The sequence below is a fragment of the Engraulis encrasicolus genome, chromosome 21, assembly GCF_034702125.1.
Source record: "Engraulis encrasicolus isolate BLACKSEA-1 chromosome 21, IST_EnEncr_1.0, whole genome shotgun sequence".
Lineage (NCBI taxonomy): Eukaryota > Metazoa > Chordata > Actinopteri > Clupeiformes > Engraulidae > Engraulis > Engraulis encrasicolus.
In genome coordinates this window covers 25687092-25700229 of record NC_085877.1, presented here as the reverse complement: position 1 = coordinate 25700229, position 13138 = coordinate 25687092, and the positions used below count along the sequence as shown (strand labels likewise).

General features: G+C 42.8%; 1 pseudogene; it reads left to right on the top strand.

Annotated features, from left to right (window-relative positions):
* Positions 1 to 332: 332 nt before the first annotated feature.
* LOC134437032 (protein mono-ADP-ribosyltransferase PARP14-like) lies at positions 333 to 12695 on the top strand (annotated as a pseudogene).
* Positions 12696 to 13138: the final 443 nt, after the last annotated feature.

The window sequence follows — 13138 nt, the reverse complement described above, 5'->3', positions numbered from 1 at the left end:
ATTATGGTAGAACCCCTACGCATTCTGTTATGGTAGACTGCAGACAGGATATGCCAAACCACAGATAGGGCAGACAGGATACCAAACAGAAGTACTGTACCAAACTAGAGTCAGTTCAAAACTTGTTAACCCATTGATGCCTGAAGCACCTGGAAAAAACGCCTACTGAATGCCTAAGCCCTTTTTTGGGGAAGTTGCCCTCAGCCTATAAGAACCTAAATATCTGCACATAAAAGCATCAAATAAGTTGCATTTAAACCTTGAGACCCACCTCTTGCATCAAAATGTATTCATTCAGCTGTAACATATCCATATTTTTATTAAAAAAGCTAAAATCTCAAGAGCCAGAATGCGGGTGTCTCCAGGCATCAAAGGTTAAACAACATACGAGTCATCAGGCTAAAATGGGTCAATTATTCTTCTAAAAGTCTAGCAATGAGAAATTGTGAATGCATGCTGGGCCTATACATTTTGGATATTGGATGACACAAACTGTATAACTGCCGACACTGAACTGGCAGCATGCAATGATGATCTCTAAAAATAGCTCAGGAGGAGCCAACCAGATACTTCACAACCTTAACTAACCTGTTCTCCCACCCTCAATGAGATTTTATTGTTCATTCACTTGCATGCATGGACATCGCTATTCATACTTACTCCTAACCTACTGCTGATTTTTCACTAGCTTACTCTCAAGGCTTCTATTCTCTTTAGCTAATATTCATAGGAATTGCAGGCCATAACATTCTCCATGATCTCATCCTAAATAATATCAATCTTAAACCAAGGCAGGTACCAGTTGACCTCAAATGAATTTACAAGATAATTATACAAGGGAATACTTTCTTTGCCATGAATACAATGAGTTTAAAAAATGCCAACCAAATCACAGAATTGTTCATACCACAAAGAACCAACATAGCCCCTCCTCCAATGCCCCAGGCCTCTGTACTGGCACTCATATGTCGATAATGAAACAGAAAGTGCTTGTATGTTATGCCAACAAAGCAAACGGAAAACTACAGCTAAGAAAGAACAAGACGGTACAAACTCTCACACATCAACCCATAGGCAATTATAAGGGCAAAATGGCTCTTTCTAGGCCAAGCCATGAGGTGTTTTTTGAGGCCAGAGAGCTTTCTGACCTTGAGAAAGAGAAAATTCAGAATTACTTCAAGATAAAGAGGCGATCAGGGGGAGGTGAATGTGGACCGGTGGAAAGTGTATCCGAGGGCATCTTCAAGATTTCATTTCTGGAGCAAGAAGGTGAGGACTTTGCACTACTTTACTTTGTGTTAGACATGGCTGGACCAAAATTTGTAGTTAGTGTTATTGTGGTTCACCATTTTACATGCCGATATGGATATGCAAATAGGCCTATGTCTCTCTGTGCTATGTGTGTGTGGTTGTAGTCTATATGCTGGGAGCAATGTACTGTAGTTTAAATGCATTGTGAAACAGTATTTAGTTGATTAATGTTGCTCTATATTTGTTGCGCTATAAAGAAGTGTGTTTGCGTAATAGCTGACTTTGCACTTCGTCTTTCACGGCACATTTATTTTCATTTTTAAATCACATTTTGAAATAATGTACATGTATGTTTTTTGGCACAGCTCAGCAGAGAGTGCTGGATAGAAAGGAGCATGCAATAGCTGTGGGCCGCGAGAAACTTCGCCTCTCAGTTATGAGAAATGACACGCCTGGAGGGAACAAAGATTCCACAGAGAGCCAAGAGGTTAGTGGGGCAGACAGAAACATCCACTGCCGTAAGAAAACTATGTTGATGAAAACAGTGATTCATTACTGATTGTACAAGAACCAATGCCTCTGACTGCGAGGCCTATGGGAGTCAGTCAACATGACAAACCTGGGGTGAATTTCTCAAAACCAAAGTTGGTAACTACATTAGCTACTTTGCTGTTTTCAATGTATTTTCCCATTTGCAACTACCGAAGTTGCTAACAGGCTAACAACTTCTCTTTTGAGAAACTTACCCCTGTTTATATTTCCTCTATTTATACAATTAGCCATACCGTCGAAGCTCTCTGTTGTACATTCAAACTCACCAAGAGACAAAAGAGCCACAGAGCCCATTAAGAGACATGAGGAAGCTGAAGTTGTTTGCACTTGCCACTTGACATACTGTAGTACTGGGGGCCTAATTCAGTTGCAAAAACCACAGAATAATGTAATTGAACCTATGCACAACCTACAGATATTTCTTAAACTCAAATAAATAAAATACTCTCTCTCTTCCTAAGATGGCTATAATTACCGTAAATCCTCTAATTGTGGCCTGTATTCCATTACTGGCCGGGATTCTAATATTGGCCGGTCTCGCGGTCGGCGGAGGTAAATTGGGGCCAGTCTCTTGTACAGGCCAGGTTTAAAAATAGAATCAATGATTTATTTTCCGTTTACCGGATATCTCACGTTGTTCTCAAAATCCACAACTGTAATCATTAAGCTGGTTAACATTAGACATAGTTCCTCACTCCGAAAAAGGACTCATTTGCTACTATAAAACAAACGGTGCACACGCCAAAGACTAGTTATTACATGTGAGCAGTGTGTTCATATCAGCTCTGTGAGAGCGACCGCTTCGGTCAGCATCTCTAGCTTTCCTGCAGACGCTTGGGTAACCTAGCAACAACACGAGCCCAGAATACAGCCAGAGGCAGAGGGAGCACGCCCATACAGAAAGAGATTTTGCCTTGGTTGCAAAGTTGTGAGAGCCCTCGTCGTAAATGCATTTGGCGGTCAAACTTTTACTATGCGTTGCCAGTGGAGGAAAAATAGGAGGCACGCTACAGTATTAGACAATAATATGGCTACCTCGCTTAACCTTCATATTTCAGTAACGTACGCATACATAGAGATTGCTTCAGGCTACGGACCGGAGCGGTACATTTGGCTGCAGCAACAAACAGTTTGCCTTGCGAAGTCTGGAGTAAAATACGGAGTGAAACAGCCGCAGATATTGGAATACGACCGTCAATGTCAATGACGTTGCCGTATCTCGTGTCCATAAGCTCAAGGCGAGAACGGGGGGAGAGACAAACAGAGGAGGAAGGGACACACGCCTCGTGAGTAAAAAATGGACCGACGATGGTCTCCTAGTCATTCGCACCATACCGTAACTATTATGGTAACTGTAGCCTACTTTTTCAATAAATGAACCAAGTATTTTATTGGTAGACACATGGTTTTATTCATTCCACTGGTAGTCTGTTTCGCTCAAATAGGAATACAGGCCTGTCTCTAATTCTGGCCTCCTTCCAATTATGGCCTGGTCCAAGATACACTTGAGTAAATACAGGCCCTGGCCATTATGAGAGGCCTTACGGTAATAAATATTGTATACCTTAAAATCAGCTTGCATTCAAATGGTGCCAATCATTTTCTTTCAAATTTTGAATAGGGTGTCTCTGGAGGGGAACAGACAAAAAGCCTTAAAATGGAGCATTATCTACTCACTTACTTGAAGGAGAACACAAAAGCAGGACGGGACCTTCACCAGAAGCTGTCTACTCTTTCCTGCTCCTTTGACATCTTACCAGAGACAGATGAACTCGTTGTGACGAAAGGTCCAGCTCAAAAGGAACTACGGCACGAAAAATGGGAGATGCAGCTGGAAGATGTATGTTCTCAGATCATGTAGACTTACCAATGCTACTATGAGGTGGAGCCTGAAAGACTGAAGATCCTTCAGGAGAACCCTTTGTTGCGCACTGAGAACATATGTGTATATCAAGAATCTAAGGACCTGGCAGTGGTGGTTGGAGAAACAAGTGATGTAGATAAATTATGTCACAAACTGGAGGCCCTTCAGGCAAAGCAACAGATCCGTAAAGACTTCATAGTCTCTGACGCACACTTCAACCTGCTGGAGGAGGAATTTGGTAGGGAGATGAACGCATCATCCCCACATGTCAAGATTGAAAGGCAGGGCAGCAGGACTGCAGTGTTCAAGGGCCCTGAGGCAGAGGTAGAAGTTGCCTGCAAAACCTTGGAGCAGCTGGTGAGAAAGATTAGACAAAGACGACTCCAGTTGCCTGCACCACTCATCGCCTTCCTGAAGTCTAGCGGGGCCATTCAAACATACCAGAGGCGGTTTCAGCAGAGCCTGAGGAGCCCAGTGATGCTGGAAGCTGGTCCTGACCTGATCCTGTCCAGCCTGACCGCCGAGTCCCTTGAGGAAGCAGCAACAGCTTTGGAGAGGGACCTGAATGTGGAGGAAGTTGTCTTGGAGCAAGCAGAAGCAGAATCACCAGGAGTAACAAAACTGAAAGAAACTTTAGATTGTGCGTTGCAGCGAGCTAACAAAGATGGGAAAAGAGTGGAGCTGAGTTACGGCAAGCCATCACAGTCAGATCCTCAGATGCTTGTTCAAATAGTTGGGTATAAACGAGAAATTGAGCAGCTCAAGACAATACTGATGAACTACAAGCATAATCAGGCAGATGTCTGTGATTTCCTGAATCTACCCAACTCACTGGTAGTTGACAACTTCTATAAAGTGTTGGACCTGCTCAGAATACAGTCTACTGGTTTAAGACTGATGCCCATCCCTTTGCCAGCTCCCAGTGTTCAGTTTGCTGGACCAAGAGAATTGGTGCAACAGTTTCGGGAGAGACTGGCCTCGGGGTTGGATTCTCTGGTGTTCAAAGATTTTAATGTGGACGGGCCAGGGGCACTGCAGTACTTCCGTGGAGAAGGAAAGGATAACGTCACACTGTTGGAAGGTTCTCACCATGTCCTCATTGTCTTACTGCCAGACCAGAATGCAGATGATACAGTTAGTTCTAGCATGAGAGACCTCTCCATCACACCAACTGATACACAATCTCATCTCAGCCTAACACCTCCAGATTACTCACAAAATAAAATAGATCTTGAGGTCGTGCTTGGAAGGCTTGAAGACCAGCAGGTAAGGACAATGCAACACCTGTTGTCCTCTACATTGAATTTTGAGCAATTGAGAATTGAAAATTGAGCCATTGTCCTGCATTGATTTTTAAGGAGGCTGTGTGAGATTAAACTACATGTTATCCTCTCTATATTGTATGATAACTACTAATTAAGTGGGTGTTACATTTCAGGTCGATGTGTTGGTGGCTCCCATGGTGGGGCTAAATATGACATCAATGAGGATCGGGGGAGCATTTGCCCAAAAAGCTGGGAAACGCCTTCAACAAAATTTCGATCGCTCTCGAAATCGCCAGAGTGCTCTGAAGCCAGGAGATGTTCTGGAGGTTGATGGCATTCCAGTTATGGCATGCCAGAAGATCCTTTTCATCGAGTGTTTACGTTGGGATGCTCTCAAAGGAAACAGTGAGAAGGTATTGGACCATATTTAATGGTTTGTCTAATTTAGACGTTTGGTCCATTTTATAAATGGTCTGTTACCAGAATGGCAAAGACCAAGTCGTAAAGCGTTATGAAGCACTCTGTGTAATGGCATGGTGTAGCACTACAGCAGTCAAGTATTTTCAATGACTATTACAGCATTCAACTGGAGGAACGGCATGCATTATTGGGTGCCTGAATATGTATTCCGTGCCACAGTTAACTTTGGCACTGTATTTTTCTAGTCTCACTGACATCGCCAATGAACTGTACGTGTAACTTTACAAACTGTCTTTTAAAGTTAAAAATTATAATAATAAATAGCTTTTCTGATTTGATTCTGATTCTTGCCTGCAGGCCCTGAGGTATGGAATGAAACAAGCCTTAGGACTGTGTGAGCGCAACACTTTCAGTTCAGTTGCATTTCCAATCATTGGACCAGGTGTGGTTCTGGGCATACCAGCAAAGAAAGCTGCTCAGATACTGTCAGAAGAGATTGGCCGGTTTGGGCTGCGGGGACCAACAAGGCACCTGTCAACTATACGTATCGTCTTAGAACCAGGTTATGAGGAATCTGCTGAGGTAAATTAACCCATGCCTGATGCAGCGTATACTGTACTGTATGTTGTATATGTTTGTCGCCTGGAATGACATACTCTATACGCTGCATTCAGGCTCTTCAGATTTGAGTTTTTGTTACTGAAAATATGGGTATGTTAGAGCTGAATTAACACATCCCAATGCAAATCGAGTTCCCGAGCTTTTAAATGCAACTTATTTCCTGTTTTTATGTGCTTCGGAGGCTGATATATTTAGGTTTTAATAGGCAGAGGGCACCTATTCCAAAAAAGGGCTTAGGCATTCAGCAGACCTTTTTGCAGGTGCCTTAGACTTAAATGGGTTAAGATAAGTCAAATCAATTAATATCGGAAGGCTGTAGATGTGGCCTGTACTGTGTATTGTATTAATGCTCTGATACTATTAATAGATGTGGCATATTATTGTTTTGATTGCTAATGGCATTTTACTTTCATTGCATTTTAATTATTAATATTGTTTCACATATTTCCGCCCAAGGTCTTTCAGGAAGTCTGCAGGGGACTGAATTCATACATGGTGGATAATAGCACTGGTCAAGGCAAGTCGAAACGTGTTTGTGTGATGTGGGACCTGTGGTCTACTAACATTTCTATACATTTACTTTTCTTTATTTAAAATCTCACCATCCTTAAAATATTTTGCTAAGCTGATTTTTGTCTGTGCCATTGAAAATGTTGCCCCAGTTATGTTTACAAATTCCACAACGGACAGCCGTTTGCCATGAAAAAGAAGAAATAGTTGTTTTTCTATATAAGAAGAAAAGAAGAAGAAAGATAAAAAGATAAAATAAAAGACTCACAGATTAGAAATAATGATAGCTCTGAAAAGGATTTCTCTGCTTTTCCCACCCTTTTTTGTAGCTGTCTTTCAGTCTTTAACCTCTGACCTGGATGACATCACTCTTGCATTGGGAAGGACCCTCAAGCTTCACCTGGTCTTTGGGGACATCACCAATGAGACCACAGATGCCATAGTGAACACCACAGACTTCCAACATTTTGATACATGTAATGTTTATAATGCAATGTAGTGTTGACTCATGACTGCCATTTTTATTTAGCTATTTAATTTCCTTTAGGACTACAATTTTGAGGTATTCATTGACTACAGACTGTACTTGGATTTTCTAGCTGTGTGCAAGGACATCCTGACCATGGCTGGCCCTGTGGTGCAAAGAGCCCTTCAGTCAGGTAAATCACTGTAACAACCTTGATACTTGTTTTGGTTATACCAAGTTGAAACTAATCTTATGCAGTCACACTTACTGCCAGAGGTACATGTACTGTATATCCTTGAAACGCCCAAATCCACAGGTTAACACATATAGCTACTGGCATCTTGATCATGTGAAGCCTCAAAAATCCAGTCAGTTCACGTACTGCAGCTATTGTTGCGTTTGAGAACACAAGATTGGACGGAAGACATTCCATTCCACCCACTCAAAAGTTATCATGCAAACAAAAAGTTGTCTGTCTTGAAAGTTGACCATCTTGACAATGTTGGCCTCTAAAATGCAAGCATTGCATGTGCCTTCTGTATCATAGTGGTATCACATAAGACTTGTCCACCCGTTCGAAAGTTATTCCATTAACACAATATCTGTGGATGATTGCGGTAGCTGGGACTCAACCATATCTCTGATACATTGCATTTCAGGGATATACTGGCACAATTTGTATCATACCCTATACACCAGTGGACTGTTAATTTGTATTTTAAGTGTTGTTCCTGAGTAATGGCAACACTATATATCAACTGCATCCTTAACAGTCTGTGATGATATAGAGGACATGTTATTCAAAACTGGCTTGTAGCAATCAAGCTTCTTTTTGGAGATTGAAAAAGAACATCTAAACAACAATCACAAAAAAGGTCAAATTAATTACCGCATAACCTGTTTTCTCTGCCTCCTTGTTTGTGTTGTTTCGTTCATTTCCAGCCCAAGTGAAGAGGGGTGAGATCTTCAGTTCGGCCCCAGGCTCCTTCCCCTGCAAGGCCATCCTGCACGTCTGTGGCCAGAGAGATGCAGCTGTCATCCAGGATCTGGCCAGGGACATCTTGCTGCTCTGTAACAGGAAACAATACCAATCAGTGGCCATCCCTGCCATCTGTGCTGGTCAGTAGACGGGAGGATGGACCTTTTACATTACATCATTCTAAATGACTCCTCAAAATCATGTAGAAAATGTTATTGAAGCTGATGTAACTTAAAGGGACACTGTGCAGGAAATGGTAAAAAAAAAAAGGTATTGCAACTATGTTGCTCATTGAAACCTATTGCCAAATTTGATCTTTACATGAAAGTGTAGTAAGTAATAAACAAGTATTTCCTAGTATGGTCCAAGCAGAGACATTTTTGCAGCTAAAAATGGCTATTTTTGGAAATTCAAAATGGCAGACCATGGAGAAGATCCCCATTTTCATGTATGAAAAGTGCAATTTTTCCAGTCATACTGTAATGAATACTTAGAATTTCATGGTGGTGGTAAATATTCATGAAAAAGGTAACATTAGTGAATGGGTAGCATGAATTCTGGAAATAAACAACTAAAAATCTCACACAGTGTCCCTTTAAGTAATTACATCACATCACGTTTTAAAAAAAAACATAATTATTCATTAACCTTAAGATTTGTCGTAATGTATTATTTAAGGCCCTATGCACTGTCATAGTGGTGTAGCTCTACGGTAATAATGCTTTTTTCAGTGACTACTACAATGTTCCAGTCAGTGGTGGAATGGCATGTGTTAATGGGCAATGCAATGTTTTTTTTCCCACATGCTTAAAGTCGCAACCACAGAGATGCGGACACACACACACACACACACACACACACACACACACACACACACACACACACACACACACACACACACACACACACACACACACACACACACACACACACACACACACACACACACAACCAGACTGGTAATTCACCACTGGACTGGTAAATAGTAAAAAAATTAGTCTTGTTTGTGTGTGTCCAGGTACTGGTGATTTGAACCCACGTGTGGTGGCAGACGCCATCCTGAAGGGTGTGAGCGCTGCGGTGTCCAGCTGTGCCTTTCATCACCTCACGACCGTCCGACTCATACTTTTCAAGATCAACGTTTTCCAGGAGTTTCGGGCTGCGGCCAGGGCCATCGTAGGTTCATCAGTTGATGAAGGTAATATGTCATAATAGTTGTTTAATGGATTTTATTAGCAGGTCTAGAGACCTAAGCCACGTTAAAAAAAAGCTCCTAACGGTTCCTGACAGATGGACTGATAGAACCTCAAAGCATGGCACACCTCTAAAAATATTAAATGTATTCTATTCATGTGTCTCCATACTGCTTTGGGAAGTTGTCACAGTTGCTCAGTTACAGCCTACATTACTAGACCATGAAGGCTGTTTTTCTCAAGGTGTAATTATATTCTGTACAGTACTCGAAGAAAACTAATTTCATATCATCTTGTCATGATAGAAAACCACATGCTATAGGCTACATTCTGTTTGTGGAACTCTATGTCAGACCTCTTTTCTTCAGCTGCCTATGTCTGCTTCCATACTTTAGCCCCTGGTCCTTTACGTACACCGACATCTCCACTTCGCCAGGCTCCACTCCAGCCCCTCAGTCCAGACCTGAGCCTGCTACTGCAGCCCTCCTCTGCTGTAAGCACGCCGGCTGCCTTCTCCCTTTGTGGCACATCACAGGAGGATCTCACCAATGCCTGCTCTCGACTGCAGCGGTTCTACACATCCCATTGCTCCCAGCACGTCCTGCCTCCACAGGACCTGGCTGGGCTCTCCCAGAGGGAGGTGGGGGATCTGGCCAGAAGGGCGAGCTTCCTGGGGGTGGTGGTGGAGCCATCAGGGCCTGGCACGGGTGTGGTGGTGAGGGGCCTCAACGAGGGCGTACAGGAGGTCATGCAGGGGTTACTACGGCGACAGTTGACGGAGCGGGAGCAGAGGGAGCTGTTCGCCCACGTGGTGTGGTGCATCATGGGCCAGCGTGGAGGCTGGGAGCGGCTCCCCAAAGAGGCCAATCAGAAGCTGGAGAGAGGGGACGTCAGTGGAGGGGTCGCAGACGCTCACGGCTGCCAGTGGAATGTGAACCTCCAGCAGATGAGAGCAACTGCAGCACGTTCAGGTCAAACAACATCACTGAAGAGGCTGGAAAACCTTCCAGGTGAGCAGAGATCATTTAGGGTGTGTTTTCACATTTAGGGTGTTTTCACATTTAGGGTGTTTTCACACCTAGTCCCTTTCAGCGAAATCAGACCTGTGACTCCATTTTCCAAAGTGTACCAAGACTCCTCAGAAGTGAACTGTGCTGAGATATTTATTGACGTGTTCTCAGTGCAGTTCGTTTATGAATCCTGACAAGTTACAATTGTGACTATGTGTAAACTCTTAAGGAGAGCTCTTAGAAAAATGACTGACACACCATTAAAGCTTAACCAGAAAGAGCAGCCGAGCAGAAAGATACGCTCACAATATGAACAAAAACAGCCCATCAAGCCATCAATAGCCAGGTCGATAGCCAGTCAAGGTCCATCTCCAACAAACAATTTTCAGTCAGGGCGAGTATATAAGTGTTCTTATACTCGTTTTGGAAGCGAACACAAGGGCTTGTGGATCATCAGTTTTATTACGTAGGGACTGAGAGTTGGCCAGGATGACTGTAGGAGACTCCCCACTTTCTGTCCGACAAAGATCAGTGTGTTTACTATTTTTCATGTGGTCATTTATTTCATTTATTTTTGTGGTAGATTTTCGAGTTCCTCTCTACTGGGACTGCCTTGACAGTGGCACAACTCAACTACTTCCTACTCTCATCCTGAGAGTTGGCCAGGATGACTGTAGGAGACTCCCCACTTTCTGTCCGACAAAGATCAGTGTGTTTACTATTTTTCATGTGGTCATTTATTTCATTTATTTTTGTGGTAGATTTTCGAGTTCCTCTCTACTGGGACTGCCTTGACAGTGGCACAACTCAACTACTTCCAGTGAATCAGTCCTCTGCTGAGTTTGACCAAGTCAAGCGGGACTTCAAGAAGACAGCAAACAAAACTGTGCTCAAGGTTTGACGTTTTCAAGACACATGGATTTATAGGGGCCTTCACCTATAACTCTCATCTTGTTATTGTGCTGCCAGGAATGATGTTGCTGTATGAAAAAATGCCCTTCAAAAGCCAACCAAAATGCAAAACCAACCAAAATGATGTGCTACTCACTGTGCTACCAATTTAGCACATTTCTGTTTATGTTAACTACACGGGAGTCAGTGTTTTCTCTCTGCCAAAACTTCACTAAATAATGACTCCTTCAAAAGTCTTGCCACTAATCAATCATCAAGATTGGAAACTTCTCTGAAATTGCCATGCATTTGTTTAGGCCTACTTCCCATATGAAGTGGCTGGCTAGCGAGCTAACTAACTAACTACAAAAAAACACGGTTTGACATAACCTTATTGAAAGATTCAGGCCACATTTGTCATTTTACTTTTAAAAAAGACTGCTCTTTTTCTTTGGACAGTGCAGTACATTGACAATATTCATTCATACACGTCTGCTTTCTCAGATTGAGCGTGTGCAGAACGTGCATCTGCGTCGGGCGTACGAGGTCCTGCGGCAGCAGCTGGATGAGAAGAACGGGCCTCCGGTCGGGGCTGGAGAGAAGATGCTCTACCACGGCACCACCCACCACAACTGCCAGGCCATCATGAAGAACGGCTTCAACCGCAGATTTGCTGGACAGAATGGTACGAGTACTCTGCGCTCTGTGATGTGTCTGGAGCTCTATGCATTTGGTTGAACTACAGTTTTTGAGGTTCAGCCATAATAGAGCACTTGTGTAGCTGCTTGACTCTGAGATAAAAAACAGAATGGTACAAGTATTCTGAACAACAAACAATGTTTGGACCCATAAAGGTCTTCTTCAGACATGGGACCACTCATATTCAAACACTGATGTATGTGCTTGACCCCTGCATAAAAGGATATTGTGTTTTTTGCCAAAAAGTATTGATATTGAGCGATACAATTCTAGAATGTCTTGCTATGACCTCAGGCGCCGTAGAGATGCAGTATCTTCATTTTTCAAAAGCATTGACACAGCTTGCCAATATTATTCTTTTTAAGTGAGCATTCCCTCTGTGATCTCTTTTTCTTCCAGGCACTGTGTACGGTCTAGGAACCTACTTTGCTGTGAACGCTGGATACTCAGCCAACCCCACCTACTCCTACCCTGGCACAGATGGCACTCAGCTTATGTTTGTGGCTTGAGTTCTGACAGGTCGCTACACATTAGGTCGGAGCGACATGAGGGTCCCTCCTGCTATCTCGGATCAGCAGCCCCATATACTCTTTGACAGCCTGGTGGACAGCCAGCAGAGCCCCAGCATGTTTGTGGTGTTCCATGACAGCCAAGCCTACCCCGACTACCTCATCACATTCAAATGAATGATAATCTATAATTCACCAGTTACACTTTATGTAACTCCTCCTTTTTATTACATGTACTGTAAATGATGAAATCTAAATATTTTTTTGTGAATTATTTCAATTATTGTACAATCTGTCCCTTAAAGTGGCACACCTTTCAGACCATTCTGTTAGGTTGATCTCCACACAGAGCAGCCACAAGAATCAAACAAACCCATTTAAAAAGCCATGTACGTATTTGCTGTTCTTTGATAACTACAACCAGGGGCGGAGTGGCCCACCTTTTCCCACCGGGAGAATTTTCCCCTTGGCGGCCCTCTTTAAAAAAAAAAACTAAAAAAAACAAAGCGAACAACATGGTTTCCTAACCAAAAAGACAAAAGCCACGAAATCTGCCGTCGTACTACATGTGAACATTAGTGTTGTCAAAATATCAACCTGAATTGGAGAATTTAGCCTACACCTTGATGAAATGCACAGCCAGTGGTATAGTCTACGTAAAACGAAGTATACACACCCATTTCAAAATTTCAGGGATTACAGTATACCCACTTAAAATTGATTGATCCATTATTTACAATAGCACAAATATATACATAGTACACCACTGGAGCCATCATCACAGTCCAAAGCATTCATAGGCCTACTAGGTTAGGCTACATCACGCTACTGTTCCATGGAAATGTGCACTCCACTGTTTGAAATTGAAATATCGTTTAAGGAAGACAGGATGAGCATGGGCACAAAGT